The 13,727-nt window shown below is 44.8% G+C and overlaps 1 long non-coding RNA gene across 2 annotated transcripts; it reads left to right on the forward strand.

Moving 5' to 3' along the window:
* The first annotated feature begins 7,964 nt into the window (after positions 1–7,964).
* LOC115282998 lies at positions 7,965–12,886 on the forward strand. 2 transcript variants are annotated; one of them, XR_003904843.1, is made up of 2 exons: positions 7,965–8,021; positions 12,681–12,886. It is a non-coding gene; the product is annotated as an uncharacterized LOC115282998 (long non-coding RNA). The 2 variants fall into 2 exon arrangements; XR_003904842.1 differs by lacking the exon at positions 7,965–8,021 and adding an exon at positions 9,229–9,284.
* Positions 12,887–13,727: the final 841 nt, after the last annotated feature.

Genomic DNA, 13,727 nt, shown 5'->3' on the forward strand with positions numbered 1-13,727 from the left:
TAAAGAAAGTAAAGAAGGGGTGCCTGGAGGGCTCAGTCGGTTAAGCGTCCGACTTCGACTCAGGTCATGATCCTGCGGTTCTCGGATTCCCCGAATCAGGCTCCGTGCTGACAGCTCAGAGCCTGGAGCCTGGAGCCTGTCTTCAGTTTCTGTGTCTCTCTCTCTGATGCTCCCTTGCTTGCGTGGTCTCTCTCTGGCTCCCAAGGGGAAAAAAATATTAAAAAATAAAAAAAAAAAGAAAGACAAGACTGGGGACGAAATGAGGGTCTGAGCGATTCTACCACTTTGGAGTGGGAACAAAGGAGATATGAATGGTCTTTGAATCAGCTCAGTCTCTCCATCTTTCTGTTTCCACCTTGTCCTTCTGTCCTCCCAGAGCCTCACTCTGGAGTGCATTTCTAGGCCGGGTGGACTTCTTATAACACTGATGAGGATTATTAGGTAGTGCAACACAAGAAGATTCTGGAACTTTCTCCGTAAGAGCATACACCAATGATATACACAGGAAGGAGGTATCCCCTTGGCTTCTATTACTTGCCAGTGAGCCCAGAACTTGGGGATTGATTCATTTGTCCTCCGGGGTCAGTTTCCCCTTCTTTCTTCTCTCTGTACCTTCTTTTCTTCTTAGATATTTGGGTCTGGCAGGCTCTTCATGGGTGGAACCCACAGACACAAGGAAGCGATTTGATGGGCTTTCTTCTGGGCTCATGTACAATTTCTTTAAATTCCTTTTGATCCTCTAAGATCCCAGCAGCCAACTCTGGTTAACGTCACGGAGACGCTGGCTGTACCCGGAGCTGTCCAGGGAGCTAGGCTTCTCATTGCCAAGCGGCAGGCAGGCAGTCCCCCCGAGACACCCTAAGAAGAGTCAAGCCAACGGAAGTGGCCGGTCGGATCACTGACATGTGGATTTGATCAGTGTTTACATCTGCGCAAAGCATTTCATACCGAATCAGCCTCTTTAAAAATTCCATGATTATTGCCCCACTCCCCACTCGAATGGCACTAATCCCCAGATCTTATATACAAAATTCCTGATTCGGAGCCTAGCGAGAGCTGGAAATGGATCCTGTCCTGAAACTTTAGCTTGTTCTTCTGAAAGTCCCCGTGATGTATTTGGAACAGAACTACCACCAGGGCACACCGAGGGCTTGGGGGACATGGGTTGAAAAGTAGAAAGATGAAGGAGGCAAGGAGAGCCCCAGATTTTCAAAGAGGGACTGCTTCAAAGGGTAAGCAGACATGGGAGCAGCTAGCAATTATTACCTAAATATGCGTGGGGCCGGGCTGTTACCTTGAGGGGCCCCCCTTCAGCTTTTGATCAGGTTTGCCAAACTGCTTTTGACCGCACGGTGAGCGCTTCCGAATGGAAATGACGTAGGTACAGATAAAATACAATCCAGTACACATAAAGCCCACATTCTTTTTTTTTTTTAAATGTTAAATGTTTATTTTTGAGAAAGAGACAGAGTGCGTGCACATAAACAGGGGAGGGGCAGAGAGAGGGAGAGAGAGAGGATCCCAAGCCTATTCCACATGTCAGTGTAGAGCCTGATTCGGGGCTCGAACCCATGAACTGTGAGATCATGACCTGAGCCAGAGTCGGATGCTTAACTGACTGAGCCACCCAGGAGCCCCCAAACCACATTCTTTATGAGTATGACTCCAGGATGGACACATTCTTTTTTTGGATGGGATTAGCTAGACTAGTTCTATCAAGGAAGTATTGCAATTCTAGGGTATCTTTGGGAGGTTTCTTTTTTTTTTACATTTGCACTTATTTATTTTCAGTCCCTCCTCCCCCATTTAATTCAGATACAACTGACATATAACATTGCACAAGATGTTTTTGGTTGTTTTTTAAATTTGGTTTGGTAAATGCTTATTTATATTTTTAAGAGACAGAGAGTGCAAGTAGGGGAGGGGCACAAAGGAGGGGCGGGGCAGAGGATCTGAAGCAGGCTCTGTGCTGACAGCAGAGAGTCCAACGTGGGGCTCGAACACATTAACTGTGAGATCAAACCTGAACCAAAGTTGGACGCTTAAATGATGGAGACACCCAGATGCCCCTAACGTTGGCCAAGTCTAAGGTATGCAACATAATGATGTGATAGGAGTATATTGGGAAATGATCACTATGGTGAGTTTACTTAACATCATCACTTCACTGTTACCAATTTTATCACCCTTAAGATGAGCCCTTTGAAGATCTGCTATCCTAGAAACTTCCAAATATGCAATACAATTTTGGCAACTATGATTGTCATGTCATACATTACATGCCCAGAACTTACTTATTTATAATTGGATGTGTATGCCTCTTGACCATCTTCACTCAGTTCCTAGTGGGGTTTTTTTTTTTTCTAAGTTTATTTCTTTTGGGAGAGAGACGGTGGACAGAGAGAGAGAGAACATGTCCAGCACAGAGCCCTATGTGGGGCTTGAACCCATGAACTGTGAGATCATGACCTGAGTCGAAATCAAGGGTCAGACGCTTAACTGACTGAGCCACCCGGGCGCCCTGGCCTAGTGTTTCTTAACTGACATTTGTTTAACTAACTCAATGAACTTGAGTGAGGTATTGGAGCTCTGTGTGCCAAGTCTCTCCACGTAGACAGAAGGCTATAGATTAACAGGATAATTAAGACTAATTGTACCTTCCTGAGCACCTGGTTCTGAAAGATGAAAAAGACTTAGCATCAACCAGACAGAATGTCTCTAATGGTGGACACAGGGCTCTCTGCCCTATAGGACATTTTTACTTATGTCAAGTTTGAACGCAGATTTTAGGCTTGTGTTTCTGGGTAACACAGGAAAACCCCTAAATAACAGAACTGAACCCATCAAATGGGCTCAAAGCCTGGGTCAGGTGGCAGTGGCCATGAAGAGTAGAAGTGGGTTGCCTGTTTTCTTCTTCCTCTTTATCCCCCAGCACCCCCTTTCTCTCATTCACCTTTATCACACCTAAACATTTATAAACCTGTCCAAGGCTATTGGGAGATTGCATGAGTCAGAGGAGGGGTGCCTGGGTGGCTCAGTTGATTAAGTGTCCAACCTCAGCTCAGGTCATGATCTCACAGCTTGTGGGTTCAAGCCCTTCATTGGGCTTTGTGCTGACAGCTAGCTCAGAGCCTGGAGCCTGCGTTGGGTTTTGTGTGTCCCTCTCTCTCTGCCTCTCCCCTCCTCTCAAAAATAAACATTATTAAAAAAAAATAAAACTAAATGAGATGGAGGAGGAGGCAGGCAGGTGAGGTAGGATCATTCCGTGCGTTCCTCAGCCTTGGCCCAGGGCATCATGGGGGTGGGGGGGGAAGAATCAAAATCTAAGCTGTAGCGGAGAGCACAGAACTTGAACCCTCCCTTCCCTGCTTGCATATTATTCTGACGTTCTCTGTCCACACTCTCTGGGAGGGACCCTGGCTGTATCTCTGAACACCAGCATCTAGTGCGACAGCACAGCGGCTACGGAGAGCTGCACATGCTCCATGTGTGCTTTTGATCAGGTAGCCGGGCCTGGGCTCCAGCAGCTGCTGCAAGGGTATGCTTCTGCTGATGCAAACACATCAAACAGACCACAAGAGCTAAAAATAACAGGGCAGAAAAGCCATTTAGGCCACAAGACGGAAAACCAGCTTTTTAGGTGGGCCACCTCATGTGTCAAACGTAATGATCTGATGCTGCAGATTAAAATTTTGGAGCCAAGAGGGACCATGAGATGTCACGTGGTCTGATTCCCCACTTGACGGTGGAGAACATTTGGCAGAGAGAGGTCAGCTGATGGGCCTGTGATCACCCAATCAGTTATCGCCGGACTGGACCTCTTGGTGCCTGGTTCATTGCTCTTTCCACTCTATCGTCTTGTTCTGCATCTAATAATATAACGAAGGTGGTGATAATCCTAAGATAATAACAATCATCATCATCCTAATGGCCATGGCTTGGATATTTTTTTATAAATGTTTATTCATTTTTGAAAGAGAGAGCATGAGCAGGGGAGGGGCAGAGAAAGAGGGGGACAGAGGATCTGAGGTGGGCTCTGGGCTGAGAGCAGTGAGCCAGACCCGGGGCTTGAACTCACGAACCCTGAGGTCATGACCTGAGCTGAAGTCAGATGCTCAACTCACTTGGGCCACCCAGGAGCCCCTATGACTTATATTTTTATAGCCTTTTACGGTTTAAACATTTTGGAGGGTTTCATGAGGCCACCAGGGTGGGGAACCGAAACAATTGTGCCTTGTTAATATTCATCATCATGATATTTACTGAAACCAAACAAAAATACAGTAAATATAGTTTTCACTGGGAAAAGACTGGGGACAGAATGAGGAACGGATGGGGGTACCTGTGTGGCTCAGTCAGTTAAATGTCCGACTTTGCCTCATATCACGATCTCATGGTTCATTGAGTTTGAGCCCCACGTCAAGCTCTGTACGGACAGCTCAGAGCTTGGAGCTTGTGTCTTGGATTCTGCATCTCCCTCCCTCTCTCTGTCCCTCCTCTGCTTGCACACTCTCTCTCACAAATAAAATAAAAATTAAAAAAGATAGGACACTATTTAGGGCCTTCAGTATACAGCAGAAATCTTACTCTGGAAGATGAATCCTAGAGCTGTAAGGAGCAAAACCATTCTGGCTACCATGGCTTTCTGCTTTGAAATCAATGGTGTGTAGAGGTCCCCGGGCCTCCTCCCCAGAAAATTAATGCAGCATGAAACCCAAGAGCTTACAAATAAAAGCGACAGAACATGAGGCAGAACCTTGCTGTCCTGTCTCCCTGTGAGGTCCCCTTTGCAACACAGCCCACCTGAGACTTGGAGCTCAGATCCGACTCGTCACTCGCCAGCCCTGCGCAGGGGTGTGAGACGTCTCTGATATTGCGGTTGTGTGGGGAAAAGCATCGTCCTTGGAATCACGGGGCTTGGTTTGAATCCCCAAACTGTCACTTAGTAAATGAGTAATCTTGAGCAGTTTACTTACTTAACTTCTCTAATCTGCATCTTTCTTTGTAAACTTGGCATGTTAGAATATCGTAGCTCTTGGATCTGCTGAGGTGAACAGAGCCAATCGATGCTTATTTACCTGCCTAACACTGTGCTTGCCACTGGGTAGGAATCCCACGGACTGGACATGCGTGGCTCCTGCCAGGTCCGCAGAGCCAAGGGCATTTCTGATGCGAGCACCTCTCAACCATTTTCCAAGCAAGCCTGGGCCCCAACCTCCTCCAACGCTGTCACGTGACATGTCGGTCACAGAAAACAGAGGCTCAGGGGCAACCTGTTATCCTCGATGAAAAGTAACACGGCCATGAAAGCCCAACTCCACCATGTTATCTGTGATGGTTTACGTTTTATTTATTTATTTATTTATTTATTTATTTATTTATTTATTAATGTTTTATTTTTGATACAGAGAGAGACAGAGCATGAGAGGGGGAGGGGCAGAGAGAGAAGGAGACACAGAACACGAAGCAGGCTACAGGCTCTGAGCTAGCTGTCCGCACAGAGCCCGACATGGAGCTCAAACCCACCAACGTGAGATCATGACCTGAGCCGAAGTCGGATGCTTAACCAACTGAGCCACCCAGGCGCCCCGGTTTACATTTTAATGTCCACCTGAGTGGCTCATGGTGGGCCCTGATATTTGGCTACACATTATTTCTAGAAGTGTCCGTGAAGGTTTTTCCAGGAGAGATTAGCATCCGCGTTGGTAGGCTGAGTAAAGAAGACTGGCCTTCCCAATGGGGGCAGGCACCAAATGATCCATTGAGGGTATGAAAAGAGGCAGAGGAGAGCTGAATTCTCTTTTTCTGTCAGACGGATAAGCTAGGAGGTCATCTCCTGTCCTCAGACTGGGATTTCCACCATGAGCTCCCTGGGTTCCCCAGGCCGCTGGACTAGGACTGAACTACACCACCAACTTTCCGGGGCCTCCAGCTTGCAGACAACAGATGGCGGGACTTCTCAGCCTCCATAATCTCATGAGTCTGATAATTCCTCATAATAAAGCCCTTTCTATAGATCCACACTAGGGTTCTGCTTCGTTGAGTTTTTGTTATTGTCGACCTGGCTTCTCCCACTCTCCATTTCGCTTTAGTTTCATAAAGGCCAACCTCAGAGCTAGAGCAAATGACTGGCAAGTATTCGTATGTGTATGTTTTAGCTTAAGGTGAGCAATGTATAGACCTGCCCTCAAGATACCCACACTTTAATCTTCAGAACCTGTGAAAATGTTGTTACATGACAAAATGAACTTTGCAGATATTTTTGATTAAGGGTACATACAGACCTCGAGATTAGAAGATTGTCCTGGATCATTGGGGTGAGCCTTCCCTAATCAGAAGATTCTTCAAAAGTGAAAAGCCTTCCCCGGTCTGTGGTCAGAGGAAGAGAGAGGTGTAATATGGAGGCAGGGTCAGAGAAATGCTTCAAAGGTGTTTTTGAAGGTAGAGGAGGGACCGAGACTCAAGGAATCCGGGCCACCTCTAGGAATTGGGAAAGGCAAGTAAATGGATTTCCTCCCACAACACCCAGAAAGGGATGTGGCTCTGCCTTGATTTTAACCCACTGAGACCCATGTTGGACCACAGAACTCTATAGTAATAAATCTGTTTGAAGTCTCTCAGTTGGTGGTAATTTGTGACAGTGGGTTATAGTCAGAGAGACAAGGTGGATCCCCAGCCACAGTTTGGTTCAGATGTCAAGACTAATGATGTCTCATATACCAAAAGGACACAGAAAGTTTGTTACTCAGATAATGGAGCCTTCAGAGTCATTCCCAAGCTCGTCCAAAAATGGCTTGAGAAAGCAGGGAAAGGGGACTGGCGTGCAGATTCGCTGGTGGGCAGCGGGTGGGGACAGGTAGAGTCTCCTGGGCGTGACTGGATCTTCTCATCAGCACCAAAGGAGAGAGCATCCAGAGATTCTTATCGGCATGACCATGTGTGGGGCAGAAAAGGAAGAGTGTGGGGGCACTGCTTAAACACCATCAGCAAACACTGAAAAAACGGAATCACGCTCTATGGCCTACCAACAGTGGAAAACCAATGCCACAATCTTCCTCTAATTCCACTGAAGCAACAACCCATTTATCCAGGGCTGCGTTGTGTATCCACCGTATGCCAATGTTATAGAGGCATCGATGTGCCTGAAAAAATTCTCCTCCCATTGTGCTAACCATCTCGTAGGAGTGGACATTGATTTATAATTATTAAATTATTTGCCACGTATCACAATTGTGGTATATGGAGAAGGCTGAAGGAACAATGGAGAAAGATAGTTCTGTTCCTAGGAATTTGGGGAGAGGGGAACTTTCGCTGAGAAGATGATGATTGCTGTGGTTCTTGAATAACAACCAGGAGCTCCACAAAAAGAAACAGGACTTAAAGCTCTTTAGAACTCCAAAGGGAAATCATGGATACAGGTGTGGAGGCATTAAGTTTTATCTGCGTGGCAGTAAAGTGGATTAGGCACTGAGGGCTTGTTTCATCCTCTGATCCCCATGTGGGTTTGGGATTGGAGAATGGGATTTAGTGAGATAGTTTGGAAGAAAAAGCTGGTACAGCAGGACAGACGAAAGATGATCAACTGTCACCTGCATGTTGACCTGATTGAAGGATGGAAATTTGTTTTTAGCTTGAAGCCATTGACTTACACCAGGTCTAATGCACAGGAAGGAAAACATGATACCCAGAACATGAACAAGACTGGGAAGACACAGCTTCTAGATGAGGAAAATAATCATAATGAACCTTTCTGGCATAGACTACAGTTTCTTTTCCAATCATGGTCAAGAAAATGAAGCACAGAGTATGTAGAACTACAGGATTCCTCACTGAAGGGAGCATGTGAGCTGGAGGGCTGACAAACGAATAGAGCCCATCACCATGATTCCACGTATGTCTCCTCCCCCTTGGGTCGTCCCCTTTGTGACATCCTAGAACATTCTAGAACACCACTAGTCTTTGAACTTTATTTCCCCTCACAGAGGTCTGGCAGTCCTGGATTCAGCCTCCCTCCCACACATGTGAGTATCAGCTATGGGAGCCTGGATATTAGTAAGAATCCCACCACTAACGACCAGGTTCTGTTGGAGAGAGACGCAAGCCTTCTCTGACTCCTACCCCCCACCCCCTTGGGCTGCACCCTCACTGCTTTCTCTGTTTTGTATTTTAGACTTGAGAGGATCTTTCATATATGTAACAAGTTCTTGCTTTGAACTTAAAAGTAAATATTATAAGAGAGAGAGAAAAAAGTATAGTCCAATCTAACTTGAAATGCTCAATATGATTAGTATTAGACTGTGAAATACCTCTGCCTTATCTCCGGGCGCCAGCTGCTGGGAGCAGTTTGAGGATCAGGCTGGTTGTTGTGGTGTGATTTTTTTTTTTAAAACAATACATAAGCCCCAAATGATCTGTGGATAGACTCTCCGCAAAATCCCTTTTGTCAAAAGCTCAATCTTTCTAACTCCCCCCTCCCCCCCATCATTTGGCCTAATCCCAATTCACGGAAGCCGATGCAGGAGTAAAACAGGTTCCAGTCACAGTCATAATCTGGCCATTTCCCTCTTCTTTCTCTCTGTATTTCTGCTTTTCTCCCTTCTAAACCTGCTTGGCTACATCTAAGGATTTTCCAATCGAGGAAACAAATTATTTGGGTCATACAGGCCACTACTGTCATTTGTAAGCCAAAAAAAAAAAAATGCTGTTTGGCATTTTGAAAACTGATTTATTAATACACACAGGGGGGTCTGCATGTCAACAACTGCAAATTACGGATAACGGATTTGCATCTTGTATAACTTCATGGCATTGTTCAGCAGGACTTGAGAAGCTAAAAAAAAGCCTCAATGATAAAGTGGTTTTTTAAAAGTCTCTTTTTGAACTAGCTGCGTACGTCTTTCATCAAAAAGAAAGAAGAAAACAAAATATGTTTCTCTGAATTCCCTGAAAAGTTTAGCTCTAAAGCATTAAATGATTTTAGACCCATGAATTATTATGTGTATCATGCATGAATCAACTACAGAAAGAATAGGAAATGCGTAACTGGTTCACATCGATCTCCAGTGAAACTATGTACAGGGAAATGAATTTAGGATTCAGTCAAATAAGGAGCTAGCATTAAGTTCCTTCTGAACAAATTACTCTGAAAATACGTGAAGAATACTGAAAGGAAAAGATAGTTTATGTTTACCTTCATTGACTGTGCACTTTGGGGAGACAACGTATCAAAAGTTGTGTGCTGAATTATTCCCAAAGGAGGCCAAGTAGCAGAGCATCATTAACGAGTAAGTAAGCAACACTAATAATAAGTGCCACTAATTGAGGGCCATGGGGCACTGCTGTGGAATTGGAGGGATCTGTGATGGTTTCAACCAGAAGATGGAATTTTTTTTCCTGAATTTCAAATGTATTTAGAATCCTTATAGGTAGGAAAGGCAAGGAGGACATTTCAGAAGAGGTGGACTGATAAGTTGTGGAGAAGAATGTTCTAGAGGTTCTCAGGGGCCAGTGAGGAGAGCTGCTTTGAACTTTATATAAATGGAAACACAAAGTATATGCTTTTACTGATGTGGCTTTCTTCCACTCACCACTGTATCTGTGAGGTTCATCCATATTTTTACTTGTTAAAAGTTCAAAAACAGGCAAAACTAATGTATAGTGAGACAGGTCAAGATAGCAATTATAAGAGAGGTTTGGAATTTGGAGAATTCAAGAAGAGATGTGGCTCAAAAGACTATCAAAACATCGAATACCTAAGGAACGCCCAAAGAAAGGTATTCAAGATTTCTACATTGAAGATTACACACAATTACTGACAGTAAATGGAAGGAAATACCATGTTCATGGATGGGAAGATTCATTGTTGTTACCACATCTTGTTTTCTTGAAACTGATCGATTGATCTATACATTTATTTATTTAATTTATTTTTGACGAGAGAGTGTGTGTGAATGGGAGAGGTGTAGAGAAAGGAGAGTAGGTTCAGAGAGACGGGGACAGATGATCTGAAGCAGGCCCCACGTTAACAGCAGAGAGCCTGTTGCCGAGCTCGAACTCATGTACTGTGAGATCCTGATCTGACCCGAAGTCAGACACTCAACTGACTGAGCCACCCAGGCACTCCAAAACTGATCTATATATTTAATGCAACCACCATCAAAATCCCAGATCTTATTTTTGAGGATATTGACAAGCTGATTCTAAACTGTACATGGAAACACAAAGGGCTGAGAATAGCCAATGTCGAAAAAAAATAAAGATCATAAAACGTTACGACATTTTAAAGGTTATAGCAATTAAGACTGTGGTTTGCTAATATAAGGTCAGGCACATTGATCAATGAAATGGAATGGAAGGTTCAAGAGACAGATTCACATGAGTATAAATGACCTAATTTATAATAAAGTCACATACCTTACTGATGATTGTGTAGATTGGGGCACTCTGGAAAACTTTGATAGGACCTAATAAAATTAAACACATAAATATTCACTTACCTGGTATGTCGTATTTAGGTAACGCAACAGAAATCTACATGTATATATCAAGAGACATGTACAAGAGGGGAGTACATGGCATCACTAATTTTTATAGCCCCCAACTGGAAAGATTCCAGATGCCTATCAGCGCTTGAAGAGATTATAAATGACAGTTCTTTGATACCTTGGAACGCTACGTAGCAGGTGTCCTGGCACACTCAGGCTGCTATAACAAAATACCACAGACAGGTGGCGTATAAACAGAGCATCATTTCTTAGGGTTCTGGAGGCTGGGAAGTCCAGGAACATGGTGCTAGAGGATTTGGTCTTTGGTGAGCGCTCACTTCCTAGGTGTCCATATTTTCACTGTAACCTCACATGGCGGGCCGGATGAGGGAGCTCTGGGGGCGGGGTGCGGATGGGGGCTCTTTCACAAAGGCACTAATCCCATCACCAAGGCTCTACCCTCATGAACCTCCCGAAGGCCCCACCTCCTAATACCACCTCATTGGGTGTTAGGATTTCAACACAGGAATTTGAGGGACACAAACATTCTGCAACAACATTCAATAAACAAACTTTTTCTGTAGAGGGTCAGACAGTAAACATTTTAAGCTTTATTGTTTTGTCCTGGGTACTTATCTCTGCTGTTACTGTGCAAAAGGAGCCCCAGACAACCTATAAATGAATGAGCCTGGCTATGTTTCTAGAACTTTACTTATGAACAAGAAATATGCATTTCCTATAATTTGCATATCACAAGATATTCTTTAGAAAGCCTTTCCAGAGGCGCCTGGGGGGCTCAGTTGGTTAAGTGTCTGATTTTAGCTCAGGTCATGACCTTGCAGGTTGTGGGTTCGAGCTCTGTGTAGGGCTCTGTGCTCACAGTTCAGAGCCTGGAAGCCTGCTTCAAATTCTGTGTCTCCTTCTTTCTCTCTGCCCTCCCACACTTGTGTTCTGTCTCTCTCTCAAAAATAAATATTTAAAACAAAATAAAATAAAGAAATCTGATACAGCCATTAAAAATATAAAAATCCTCCTTGGCTTGTGGGCTGTACAGGAGAATTTTCTCTCCTTGAGATGGAAATGAAGAGAAACAATGATGAACCTCACAGATATGATCGTCAGCGGAAGAAACCCAGACCAAAAAGAGCATATCCTTTCGGATCCCACGTACATAAAGTTCAAAAACCGGGGAAAGTAATTTATGGCAATAAGGGTCAAAATAGTGACTACCAGAGAGCAATACTCAGGTCTCTAGACTTTAGCTAATGTTCTCTTTTGTGATCTGGGTGGTAGCTAATCAGGTGCATTCACTTTATAAAGATTCATCAACTTGTACTGCAAGTTTGCTACATTTCTAGTTAACAGTTTTTAAGTTTATTAATTGAGGGTCAGTTAAGAGATAGCATCATGCACTAGTTAAGTGCATGGATTCAGTAGACACAGAACCTGGTGTAATTCCTAGTTCTATCATTAATTTTTAAAAAATGTTTATATTTGAGAGAGAGAGCAGGGAAAGGGCAGAGAGAGAGAGGGGGACAGAGGTTTCAAAGTCGGCTCTGCGCTGACTGCAAGGAGCCTGATGCGGGGCTCAAACTCACAAAGGGTGAGATCATGACCTGAGCCGTGGGAGGTTTAACCCACGGAACCCATGAGGAGCCCCTTAGTGCTATCATTAGCTATGTGCACCTGTATGTTCACCTCTCTGGTTTAGTTTTCCTGAGGTGTAGAATAGGGTATAACTATGGTACTCACCTTGTGGTATTGGTGTAAGAATTACGAATCAATCCACAGAAAGCCACTTGGAGTGGTGCTGGCACGCCCAGAGCACTCGGCAACCGCTGGCCGGCGTTGCTGTGGCCAACGGCAGTTTTTGCTCTGGGTCTTTGGCTCCAGCCTGTTACGATTTTATAAGCTTTCGATTCCGCCATATATTATGTTTACGTTTAGAGTTAAGTCTTGGGCCAGGAACACAAAGCCGTCTTTCTAACTCACATGTGGCCCAGCCCTGCTCACCAGGAGGAACACGATTATGGAGAAGCGCCAAGGAAGGAAGGCTTGTCCTGATAAATAATAGAAACACCCCTCGTCTGTTTAGAATGCACGTATTGCCTGTGAAAAGTTGCAGTGTCAGGAGGTGCTAGTTGAGGATTCTGAGATCTGGGATTCCAAACAAATATATATTTCCATTCCGAACAGATCGTTTTTATAGGAAACAGAAGGGCTTTTGGACAGGGACACGGACAATGCAGTCTGGGGCTTACCTTTCTCCAGCCCTAGGGGCCTGAATCTGAAGAGTGCCTGAGGCAGAATCCCTCCAGGAACTTTATAAGGTGTAATCCTGCTCAACCACTTCAAATCCTTTCCCCAAAAATGCTGGAAATAAATAAAGACACAAATATACATATACCCTCTCTTTTTTAAGTGCTATAAATGAAAACCTTTACATAGGTTGCCTAAGAGGCCAGTGAAAATCCACATTACAGAAATCTTTGTGACTTTGTTCAAGGTGATGGATCTTTAAAATTTGTGACCATGGAATGTCAAAACCTTCTTCTCCTCCCTCCCGCTGCCTCCAGTCATACCCATTCACATCGTAGAACACATTTTGGGAAATGCTGAGGCCAGACTTTTATTGCTGGGCCTGGAGTTTTCCAATTCTTTGCTGCCATAAATAACAGTGCTGTGAACATTCTTATACCTACAGCTTTGCACACGTGTTAGATTCTCTCTTTAGGATAAATGCCTAGGAACTGTTGAGCCCAAGACTCTGTCTCTGCTTCTCTGTGCACCAAAGATCCTATGTCGGTTTCACAAATACTAGGTAACCACACACTCACGAAACATCAGGGTTGGAAGGCGCCCTAGGGAGGACCACTCTCAGCCCTCCTGCAGCCCCGGGCAGACCAGGGACCGGAAGCCAGGTCAGTCTCTGTGCTAATCACAATTTCCTGGGAAAGGAAAGACACACAGGAGGGAGGTCCACCAGGCATCACAGATACCAGCCTCTGCATCTCATGGGTTTTCTCTTTCAACCCAAGTGTCACAGTTACGAACCACAGGGTGTCCACCGAGAATACAATGGCAGGGGGGCTAAGATCCAACAAGGCATCCGCTCTTCCCCCTACAGCACGGTCAAGAGCTCAGAGAAGTGCACAAAGGCACCTCGTGGGTGTGCCCCCACGCATGCACGTGGGCACGCTCACGCAGGGATGGATTTGGGGAGCTGAGGAAGAGCGGCACCCA

This window comes from Suricata suricatta, chromosome 17 (assembly GCF_006229205.1).
Source record: "Suricata suricatta isolate VVHF042 chromosome 17, meerkat_22Aug2017_6uvM2_HiC, whole genome shotgun sequence".
In the NCBI taxonomy this organism is placed as follows: domain Eukaryota; kingdom Metazoa; phylum Chordata; class Mammalia; order Carnivora; family Herpestidae; genus Suricata; species Suricata suricatta.